This window comes from Macrotis lagotis, chromosome X (genome assembly GCF_037893015.1).
Source record: "Macrotis lagotis isolate mMagLag1 chromosome X, bilby.v1.9.chrom.fasta, whole genome shotgun sequence".
NCBI classification, from domain to species: Eukaryota; Metazoa; Chordata; class Mammalia; order Peramelemorphia; family Peramelidae; genus Macrotis; species Macrotis lagotis.
This window is the reverse complement of record NC_133666.1, coordinates 673658139-673669351: the sequence shown is the minus strand read 5'-3', so window position 1 is coordinate 673669351 and position 11213 is coordinate 673658139. Positions and strand designations below refer to the sequence as shown.

Below are 11213 nucleotides of genomic sequence, written 5' to 3'. Positions count from 1 at the left end.
AAATGGAGAGCTTCATTTTCCCAGAGAGGGTATGGGGCTGAGCCAAGTCATTGTTAGACCACTAGAGAGCTTTACCTCCATCAAAGTGGGGGGGTAAATTAAATCCAATCAGTAAATAGCTCTTCAGGATGAGCTTTAGTCCCATTACTGTCAGCATCTATTATTTCTGCTTCTCCAAATTGTGTCAGCAGGCATGAAATTGCCTTTTGACACTTGAAGTTGGGAATTGAAAGTCATGTCTCCCTTGTCTCCTACTCTCCCTCTGCCCCTCCCAACTTCACTCACACATTGTCTCCCCCTCCTCCCTGATGCCCAGGAGTATGAAGAAATAAACTGGTGTCCTGGGCAGGAAAAAGCAGCCTAGGATACAAAGAAATCCTCCAGATATAAGAACTTTGTGGTTCATTGGACTCGTTCTGAGGTCTGGTGAAGTCAATGGACCCCTTCTCACAATAATGTCTTTAAATGTATAAAATAAAAGACATGAGATTACAAAGGAAGCCAATCATGTTTCAACATGTAAGTAAAGATGCCATTTTCCCCCTATCTGTGTTAATAGAGTTCCTAAAATCTATACATGGATTGTTTGGGACTCCTTTAGAGTTCCAGATCTAAGACCCCTCAGAAGTCATCTCATATAACCCTCTCATTTTGCAGAGGAGAAAACTGAAGTTTTCACTGAAGTTAAATGACCTATCACACAGCTAATAAGTCTTCAAGGGAGCTTCCTTAATGGGAATGGCTTTTACCAGTTAAAACACAAGTCTGAATACTCATCTTCAACCCCAATACCCAAATAACGAAAAAATAAAAATCCAAATGCAGTAAAGAATGATGAATGGATGAATGCTGAAAAACCTTAGTGAGTTCTCCCACTAATAACATCACACTCCTCCCTGGTCCCCTGGTTATTCAGTATGACTCAAACCTTATCCAATCTTATTTATTCTCTCCCTATCACTCCACAAGAACTCAAATGGGTATCATTGGATATATGGCCCATAGTTTCCTCTAGGAGCTCAGATCTAATCCTATGAGGTCTGAGTTATTAAACAAACAGAAGGGTGTCACATAACACCCACATGGTCACACATTACAATAATTTCCCTCTCCATCGGATGCATAGCGATCTCCTCAAGGACATCATACATTTCTATAAACCTAATTCCCTGGTCATGGTAGATAAATAGTAAAGCCTGTGTTTCAAAAAGTCTATGATTTGCCTCTACAGAATTCATCACCTCCCATTGACTTCCCTATTCTCATTCCAAAATTAAACAGCAAAAAAAACATGAGATCAACTTTTCCAATGAAATTCTTTTCACTTAGTGGAGATTCAGATAGTGGGGAAACAATTGGTGGTGATAGGGATGGTGTGATGGGCCTTCAACAAGACCTTCAGTTTTCACTAACAATTATACTTAGAAAAAATAATGGCAATGAAAGATTCAATTCACATAGTATTATTTCACATTTATAGTTTAAAAAGTATTGCATAGACATTATTGCAATGGACTCACAACAATTTCCTACAGTAGACAGGGAAAGTATGATCTCTGTGTGGAGGGAATTGTGGCATTGTGTTTAGAATGTGGGCTTAGAATTAGAAAGAACTGGCTTGAAATCCTGTCCCAAACCCAAAATAAAAACAAAACAAAAAAACAAAAACCACACATCAAATATGAAAAATCAGTGGGTGGGAGTTTGGTTCCAGGAAGAAACAGGAACAGGTTTGGGGTGGGTAGTAAGGGAAAAGATATTCCCAGCAAGTGTGGGTCATAAACTTGCACTGACCTCTGTGAACATAGCACAAAAATTGAGAAATCGGTCTGTCAATTCTTTCTATACTTTGGCCTAATGAGGTTCCCAGTGTTGACCTAAATTAAACCATAGGCACATCTCTTGGATAATCATCAATACTTTGCATCCTTTACACTTGTAGCCCTATTCTCCTCAAAAGAAAAGACTGGTTTTTTGAAAGTTTTTCAGGTCCTTACAAACCATATGGCAACGGACAGGTCACTTAACCTCTCTAGGCTCAGTTTCTCCATCTGTAAAATAGGGAAAAAAGCTGCATTTACAAGGCCCAAATGAGATTTTACATGTGTATATATGTTCAAGTATGTATATAAGTATAATGTGGCAAGGTTTAAATATACAAATACCAACTATTATCATTTACTCAATGGGATGAGCAGAATTGTAAAAATCAGTTATTCGTGTTTTTGAAGGCGGGAAATTAAAGGAATGTTGGGAGACTTCAAAAATCTTAGGATTAGAATGGTAACTAGGGCAGGGTGACCGGGGTTTTGTGTCAGGGTAGCTAAATTTAGAGGATGCCGAAAATGTTTTCAATCCTTCAGCAGCAAAGAAACAATTGAGCTGAGGATCTAGTTAGCAAGAATAACTAGTCAAAATAAATAACCTACTAAATTGGCTGCTTTCCCGTCTTTCTCCAGCACTAGCAGCAGCAGCAGCAGCAGCAGCAGCAGCAGCTCTAAGGGGGCTCTTCCCTAGCTTCCCCACCACACTGTTCTCTCAACTAAGGAAAGTATTACCAGGTCTTGCCTGCATACCTTGATTTATATTCAAATGTTGGCCCAAGAGTATGTTTTGTAATGCTTGCCTCAACAACCAGGAATATTAGCAATATTTCTGCTTAAAATCTTTGAATCCTAAAATCATAAAGTAAAGGACATGATGATCATATAACTGAGTTCCCTTATTGCAAAAAGAATCCAAGTTTCACAGAGATAATGACTTGTCTGAAAAGTGGAGATATAAACTGGAAAGCTTTGCTGCTTTTGTAGAGACCCATAAAATTGGAACTGAAAGGATATTATCTGAGGGTTCATCAAGTCCAGAGGTCTTACAGATGGAACCTGTGAGTTTTATGTGGCTCACAACATTCCCAAGTACAGTCAAAACCAGATTAAAATGTAATTATGAAATATTTAACAAAATAAATAAAAATACAACAAAACAGAGATAACATGACATTTTGAACCTAAGTCAATATGTAACCCCTAATTCTCTTAGTATTTGATGCAACTGCTCTAGTCAAATCCCTTCTATCATTTTATGGTTCAGACCACTGATGCTCAAAGGGGTTAAATGATCTGCCCAAGTTTAAACAGTTGGAAGGTAACTAAAGGTAATATTTGCATTCAAGGATTTCTGAATCTAAGTCCAGGATTCTATTCACTATGCCATAGTACCACACACAAATAGCATCACTTGCCCTACGTATCTTGCCTCAAGTCCCTCTTCAATCCAAAGCATCCTTCATGTATCTGCCAAAGGGATATTCCTAAAGGACAAATCTGACCATGTCACTTCTCTGCTCTACAAAGTCCAGGAGCTGTCTATAAAATCATAGTGCTAGAGCTATGCTTTCCTCTGGCATTCTAGATAGTACCAGACTGCCAATAGGCAGATCTAGACCTGGGGTACATTCATGAAACCCCAGTGGGTGACAGAACCAGGAAATAAAGGAAAGTAGACTCAAGGTCAGGGCTGTTGCCTTATGTAAGTTGTTCTGAAAAATGGAAGTATCTTTGTCTATTCTCCATAGGAACCATGGTGAGATCTGTCCATGGGAAAAGATTTGCATGTAAAATTTAGTACTTAGCCCTTTATGCACGGTAGTCTTAGTATTCAAAGAAAGGAGTTAACCAGTTGAGGGTATTTCCAAAGGACTGAATGCTAATTTCCCACAGTACTGTTAGAGGTCCAAAAAAGTCTGAAAAATTCTTATCCAGGCAAATTATTCCTCCTGTAAGTCTGGATCACTAAAATCCCAGCCGGTGCTGCAATTTAGGGGCAAAAAGCACATCTGGTCTTTCCAGTTCTTCAAATTCACTCAGACAACTCTGAAAAAAAAAGCAAACTCTGGGATCCCATGGGAATCTTAAATAAGCCTTTTACCAGGAAATCTTTACCTAGGTGACTTTGAATAAATCACACAAGTGAATAATTGAACAAAAAACTATTTATTATGTGCCAAACTCTATGTTGAGCACTGGGGACACCAATGCACAAAAAGCAAGATAATTTCTCTTCTCAAGGAGCTAATATTCTCATAGGGGTAGACAGTACATATAGGGGACAATGACTTTATTTGTAAATTGAGGGCCTGAACTATATATTCTCTAAGATCTTTTTCCAATTTTACAATACATCAGCTAGGATCCATGATCCCAAGTTGATGTGAAGGAAAGATTTATTCTGCCCAAAGAGATTGAAGGTGTTAACAATTTCCATCAAACTGTCCATGGTTCTGACCCAACAACAGAAAGCACTGCCTCTTACAGAGCCTATAAACAATACCAGAATCAGTATTCAAGCTGGAAAGAATCTTGGAGATGTTCTAACCTAACTTCCTCTCTGTACAAATGAAGAAACCCAAGGCCAGATAAGAGGAAAGAGCATGCCCAAGGCCATGTATCAAGTTAGGGGTAGATAGTTGGTGGGTGTGCAGAGAGTGCACTTCCTAATTTGAAGTCAGAAATACCTGCATTGAAATCCTGTCTCAGACACTTACTAGTTGGGTGAACCTGGACAAATCATTTAACCTCTCAAACTCCGTTTCCTAATCTGTAAGTGAAATTAAGAACACAGACATCACAGTGTTGTTGTGAGGACCAAGTGATGTAACAATTGCAAAAGCATCACATATCCCATTGAGCTATGAGCTCATTAAGAGAAGGAACCATTTTTCACCTTTCTTTATATGATCAGTGCTTAGCACAGTCTTTGGTAACTGAATAATCACCTATAAATTCTACATAGCTGCTATAGGAACCTTAAAGTCCAATATAAATATTTGAGAATTTGAGCCCCAATCTTCTCTCTAGTGCTCTTTCCACTTCAGGCCGATGCTTTTCCTAGCCCTCCAATAACAACCAAAGCCCCTTTATTAGAGCCACAATTATAACCATTCAAAAGTAATCCCCAGAAATACTACTTTTAAAAGCCCAGTAATGATCACAAATTTCTTCTCTATAATTTCTCTCTCTCAGTTTATTTAGGGTGTTCATTCCAGGGCAAAGATGACACTTGATACAATAGTGATGGTACTGGATCTGGAGTCAGAGAGCCAAGATTTCAATTAACCATTTATTAACTAGATCATCATGAGCAGCTCAATTAGCACTAATAATCCTTCATTTCTCCTTTGTAAAATGAGAATATTGGACTGTAAACTCTGAGGCCCTTTCTAGTTTCAAATCTATAATTCTCTGATTCTGGAAAAGTGTAAATCAGCCCATGTTATCCCCTTGTTCAATGAACTTTGGTGGTTCCCTTTTCTCTTCAGAATCAAATGTAAATTCAAATATAAAATATATCTGGAAGTTTAATCCTGGCCCCTTCCCTTCTCCTTCTAATCTGCTCACCTTTTACTCCCCATTCCTATAGTATCATTTAATTTTGCTTTAAAACATTTAGCTATATAGAGTTGCATGTTGCTTATTGCACATTAATTCTTTTTTTAAGTTTTTTTTTTTGCAAGGCAATGGGGTTAAGTGGCTTCCCAAGACCACGCAGCTAGGTAATTATTAAGTGTCTGGGGCTAGATTTGAACTCAAGTACTCCTAATTCCAGGGCCAGTGCTCTATCCACTGTGCCACCTAGCCACCCCCCTGATTGCGCATTATATTTCATCTTTCATCTCCATAAATGGCTGTACCCCATGGCTGAAATTCTCTCTTTCATCATTTCTGCCTCTTTGCTTCCCAGCTACCTTCCAAGACTCAGCTCAAATTCTACCTCCTGCAGAAAACTCTTCCAATTCCTAGCTCCAAGGTATAGTATCTTTTCCTCTGAGATTGCCTACTCTTTATAAATCATCTATGTATCTGCTTTTTTGTTGATGTTGTAGTTCAGTTGTTTTAGTTGTGTGTGACTCTTCACGACCCCATTTGGAATTTTCTTGGCAAATGGAATGGAATGGTTTGCTATTTCCTTCTGCAGCTCATTTTGCAGAGGCAAACTGGGAAGTTCTTGGGTTCTGAAGTCATCACCTCAATAAATTATGTTTGATTAAATGAAGATTAAGATAAGTGAACAAAATATATTGATGTATGTATGTTGTCATGCTTTCCATGAGACAAAGGAAGAGAATAAGCAATTTGCAAATACCTAGTATGAGCTAGGAACTGTTAAATATTTTTTAGCAAATATTCTTATTTGATTTTCATAATACATCTGTAACATTAGGAGCTACTGTTATCTTTATTTTACAGTTGAGGAAACTGAAGAAAATACAGGTTAAATTACTTGCCTAGAGTAATATAACTAGTAAGTATCTAAGGCCAAATTTGAACACTACTCTTCCTGATTCCAAGCCCAGCACTCTATCTACTGTATCATCAGCTGCTATTAGACAAGGAAAAAAGAAATTTTTTGCATGAAAGTTTAACTGTGGTGAAAAGGTAGATTTGAAATAGGAGGACTTGGGTCCAAATTCCAAGGGTTTTGCTTCTTATTATTTGTGTTACGTTGGGCAAGTCATTTAACTTCCTTGGGCTTCAGTTTCCTTTTTTGTAAAATTTGAGTGTAGGATTAATTTCTAAGGTGCTTTCCAGCTCTTGCTCTATGATCATGAACTATTCCTTGGACTTGGTTTCCTCTTCTGTAAAAGGAGGATGCTGAACTAAATGGTCTTTAAGGACCTTTCTAACTCTACATTTCTAATCTTATAGCCCTATGAGCCCATGTATTTGTCTATTCTGATGATGACTGATTTTCATGTCACATTCAACTCCTTTATTGTAAGGTAGGAATTTATATGCCACACTAGTCTCTCCCTCTACCAGAGCTCATCATACCAGAGCCTCTCCACCATAGACTGTGTCACTTGGGTAAATTTCATTAGCTTCTGACCTTGACTATCACTCCCAAACATCCAATTTCCAGCAGGGCTTAGTTCATGGACCACAATAGATCAGCTTGATTAGGGGAAAGCAAATGATGAGGTGGTAAAGAAAGAACCCTCTTGCTCCTCAGAATTCCAAAGACAGAACAACTGCATCTTCCGCAGGAGATGAAAGGATTTGGCTCCAGCGGTCTCAGAAGGCTACTCCCACCTGCAGTGATTTCAGCAGAGTGACTCTCAGCACAATCTGCTACATCTTGTTCCTGTTTAAAATAAACAGACTCATCTCCTAGGGGTTGATGGAGAAAAAGGAAAGAGTTGGCTGCATCCTACAAAAAAAAACGCATCTGCTCCCACTTTAGAAGTCATGTTGCTGTCCATGGTGGATTCAACAGTCCTTTGTGAAATTAAACAGGGAAGGCTTACACAGATAACATCTGGGAGAGACTTTTGCTGATCTCAAAATGTCACCCTGGCACCACTGATGGGAAGAATGGCTGTAATGAAGCCTGTTTATACAAATTAATGATCCATTAGGATGTAGGAGTTAGATTCTGATCGTTTGGGAATAAAAACAGAACTAATTTGGCCTTGTTGACTATACAACTGTTCAGGATGAAATTGGTATCTCTAAGTCAGTAGCTGGAGAGTAGAGACAACAAAGATAACTTCCAGCTTTCAATCAGTCGACTATTCCTGTTTCCTAAAGAGGCAACTTTGATAGAATGATGGACTTGGAGTTAGGAAAACCTAGGTTCATATCCTACCTCTGACACTAGTTATGTGACTATTTAACAGTTATTTTATATTACTAAATCTCAGTTTTCTCATTTATAAAATGGGCATAATAATAATAATAATAGCAGCAATATTTAATTTCATGGGGCTGCTATGTGATTCAAATGATTTCATGCATGTAAAGGCCTCTGCAAACTTTTTCTTTCAAGTGTATGAGGGTGGGAAGGGGAGAATGTTGAGATCTATGACTTAATCAGAAAGGGGATTTTCCAGTTGGAAACTTTCTCTCCCATACAGCTCAGCATGTCCTTTGTCATTTATATCTCTATTGGTTGCCTAGATCACCAAGAAGCTAATTGACTTCTCTAAAATCACACCTCCATTATGTGTCAGAGGCAGAATTTCACCTCTAGTTTTCTTGAATTCTAGACCTGTTCTCTCCTCACTATCTCATACTTAATTTCTTGCTAACCCAAGTTGAGAAGAGGATTGAAGTACAGACATTGAGGCAAGAAAACCTGAGTAAAAGCATACTTCTGACATATTATATACTGATAGTGTGCTCCTGCACAAATGACTTAACTTTTCAGTGACCTAGGCAATTCTCTATGACTATAAATTTCTGAACTTTTTCATTTTCCCCTTTCCCTTCCAAGTTTCCCCATTTATGTTGAAAGTTTCACTACCCTTATGGTCTCAGAGTCATTCTCTACACTTCACTTTCACTTACCCACATATCCATCCAGTCAGTTCTCAAGTCTTATTTCTTCCGTTTCTGCTAATTCTCTTGCATCTGTCTTCCGTCTCTCTAATTCTATTTTTGGCCATCATCATCTCTAGCCTGTTCTATTGCAATATACTCTTACTACCCAATAGACTTATAGCATCCTTTTAGTCTCTCCTTTATCTAATCCATTCTCCAAAGAGTTGTCTATTACTCCAGACGTAGTCTAAGACAGAGGACAGAATGATTATTATCTCCCTGGTATGATACACCTTATTTTGTACTTTTAAAAAAATAATCCCAAATCATATTAGCTTTGGAGGGGCTTCCATATAATACTGTTAACTCATACTGATCTCCTAAGGAAAGATTTTTTTCTTTTATAAACTCAATAAATTTTCATACAGTTCCTGTTAGGATCTCTCTTCTGACAAGAAGCTCACTACCTAATCAAATAATCAAATTGCTTCATTGTAATAATCATTAGGAAATTTTTTCCACAAATTCACCTCTATTCCTCCCAGTGAATCATGGGATCACAAACTTTAGTGTTGAAGGATCTTTTTGAAATCACCTAATCATTTTACTGAATGCTGATGCTCATAGTAATTAAGTACCAAGGTCACACAGTTAGCTAAGTGGTAGGGTTGGAATTTTAATCTCATCCCTTGACTCTGTTCTTCTGCTTTCTGGAACCATATCACAACCATTTAAAAAAAACTGTTTTATAGTTCATTTGCAGGGGCTCATGCACTTGACTCAGAGGTCCCCCTCATTCATATCATATTTACTCTTATTTTACTTCATCCATTCAGCAAAAATTACTCTAATATCCTCTAAATGCAAGATATAATTCTAATAAGGCATGGTCATCTGCCTTTCAAGCCCACAGCATATTAGATGCAGCAGTTTAGGAATATGAAAAGAGGCCAGTGACAGCCCTAAGAACTAATTAATTAATGAGGAAGAAAGGAAAGGAGGACCCACCATGTGTAAGGCTTTGGGCTAAGTACGCTATAAGAACTTTATAACTTTATAAACCTTATATCTTTATGAATTTTTAAAAAAATATGACTTCATAAATACAGTCAATCCTCAGCATTCAAAGGTTTCACTTTTGCAACATTAAGCATTCCTGTGATTTCCTTAGTAACATCACTTTCATTTTTGCATTGGTAACCATGCTTATTTAGGACACTCAATAGAAGGGAAAAATGAGAAACATGCATACAAACTTTGTATCCTAATGAATACTTCACTGGTCTTGTTTGTCTCATCCTTGTAAAAAGCTCCCTGTGTATTTGCTGAATTTTTTTGTTGAATATTTCAATTGTTTACTTTTAAAACTCAAGTTCTGTGTTTCTATTATGCCCCCAAAGTATAGTGCAAGGTCTTTGGTGCAAAAGGGCAAAACCCAAGTGTACATGGTCAGTGAGGTGGCTTAGTGAGAAAATAAAGGAGTTAGATAAACAACCTCCCAGAATGTCTGCAGTCACTGTTGGCCACAAGTTTGGGGTTAATAAATGACCAATTCATTATATTCACAAAAAAAAGAGAAAAGTATTGATGTTTCTGAAGATTAAAAGTATTATGAAAAGTAGATATTACCTGAAATCAGAGGGATTTTTTTTAAATTGAGATGAGAGCACAGAAAGTCACAGAATTCTAGGAAATTACTAATAAGAAAAATTGCTAACATTCGCATATTATCGATTATAGTTTGTATGCTTCATTTTTATGGGTCAATTCATGGTTTCCATGTTAAGAAAAGTGCAATATAGGGGCAGCTAAGTGGCATGGTAGATAGATCACTGACTCTGGAATCAGGAGGACCTGAGTTCAAATGTGACCTCAGACATTTAATATTTACTTATCTGTGTGACCTTGGGTAAGTCACTTAACCCCAATGCCTTGCAAAAACCAAAAGAAAAGAAATACAAAACATCAGAATTAATTTTTTGTTATAAAAAATTGTATATAGATTAGAGTTTTTGATGGTCATGGGAACTTAACCCCCTATTTCCCATTTGTGATTTTTACTTTTGCACCATTTTCTCATAACATCAACCCTGTGAAAGTTGAGGATCGATTATATTATTTCACTTAAGATAACAGAGAGGAAGGCAGCTAGGTGGCCCAGTGGATAGAGCACCAGCCCTGGAGTCAGGAGGACCTAAGTCCAAATTCAGTCTCAGATACTTAATAATTACCTAGCTGTGTGACCTTGGACAAGCCACTTAATTCCATTGCATTGCCAAAAAAAGATTTAGAAAACTAAAAAAAAGGATAACAGAAAGGAAAGAGGCAGAAAAAAATTGTAAAAAGTTGACGTAAGAACTCAGAACCACAGAGGTCCAAGTGTGATGTTAGATGAGACCATATAATGTAGGAGAAAATTGTCCTACTCATTTCAGTAGAACCTCTCCCTTGCCTGTCTCCTCTCTGCCTCTTCTTTTTTCTCTCTTTCATCTTGAATGTGTTTAGTTGTGCACATGTTGTATCTCCCCCCAATACAATATAATTTCCTTGAGGTCAGAGATTATTTTACTTTTCTCTTTGTATACCAAGAAACTAGCCCAGTGCCTTAGACATAAATATTTGCTTACTGAATTGAAATCTTTCCTGGATTATGTGGCTTCCGATGAGCAGCATCTTAGGAAGGAGTTGAAAGATCTCCTCTGAGTCTTTCTTCTGCATTGGGGGTGGGGTGGCAGGTCCTCTCCATATTTCAACACTCCAATAGAGTATCACAAGTAGCCAATAGAACCTGGTACCAGGATTTCTTAAGGGTCATGTTCAGTTCCATTGATCTTTCACAAACTTTAGCCACCCCAGTCTACCATGGGCATTATCCCTCTTCTTTTACCTCTTAGT

At 37.7% G+C, this 11213-nt stretch overlaps 1 protein-coding gene across 1 annotated transcript in view; it reads right to left on the bottom strand.

Annotated features, from left to right (window-relative positions):
• Window positions 1–4590, bottom strand: part of RPH3A (rabphilin 3A) — a 116810-nt gene extending 112220 nt beyond the window's left edge. Inside the window, exon 1 of the mRNA XM_074200771.1 lies at window positions 4544–4590. The gene's annotated coding sequence lies outside the window, so the exon portion shown is untranslated. The remainder of the gene's footprint in view (window positions 1–4543) is intronic.
• Between the last annotated feature and the right edge of the window lie 6623 nt (window positions 4591–11213).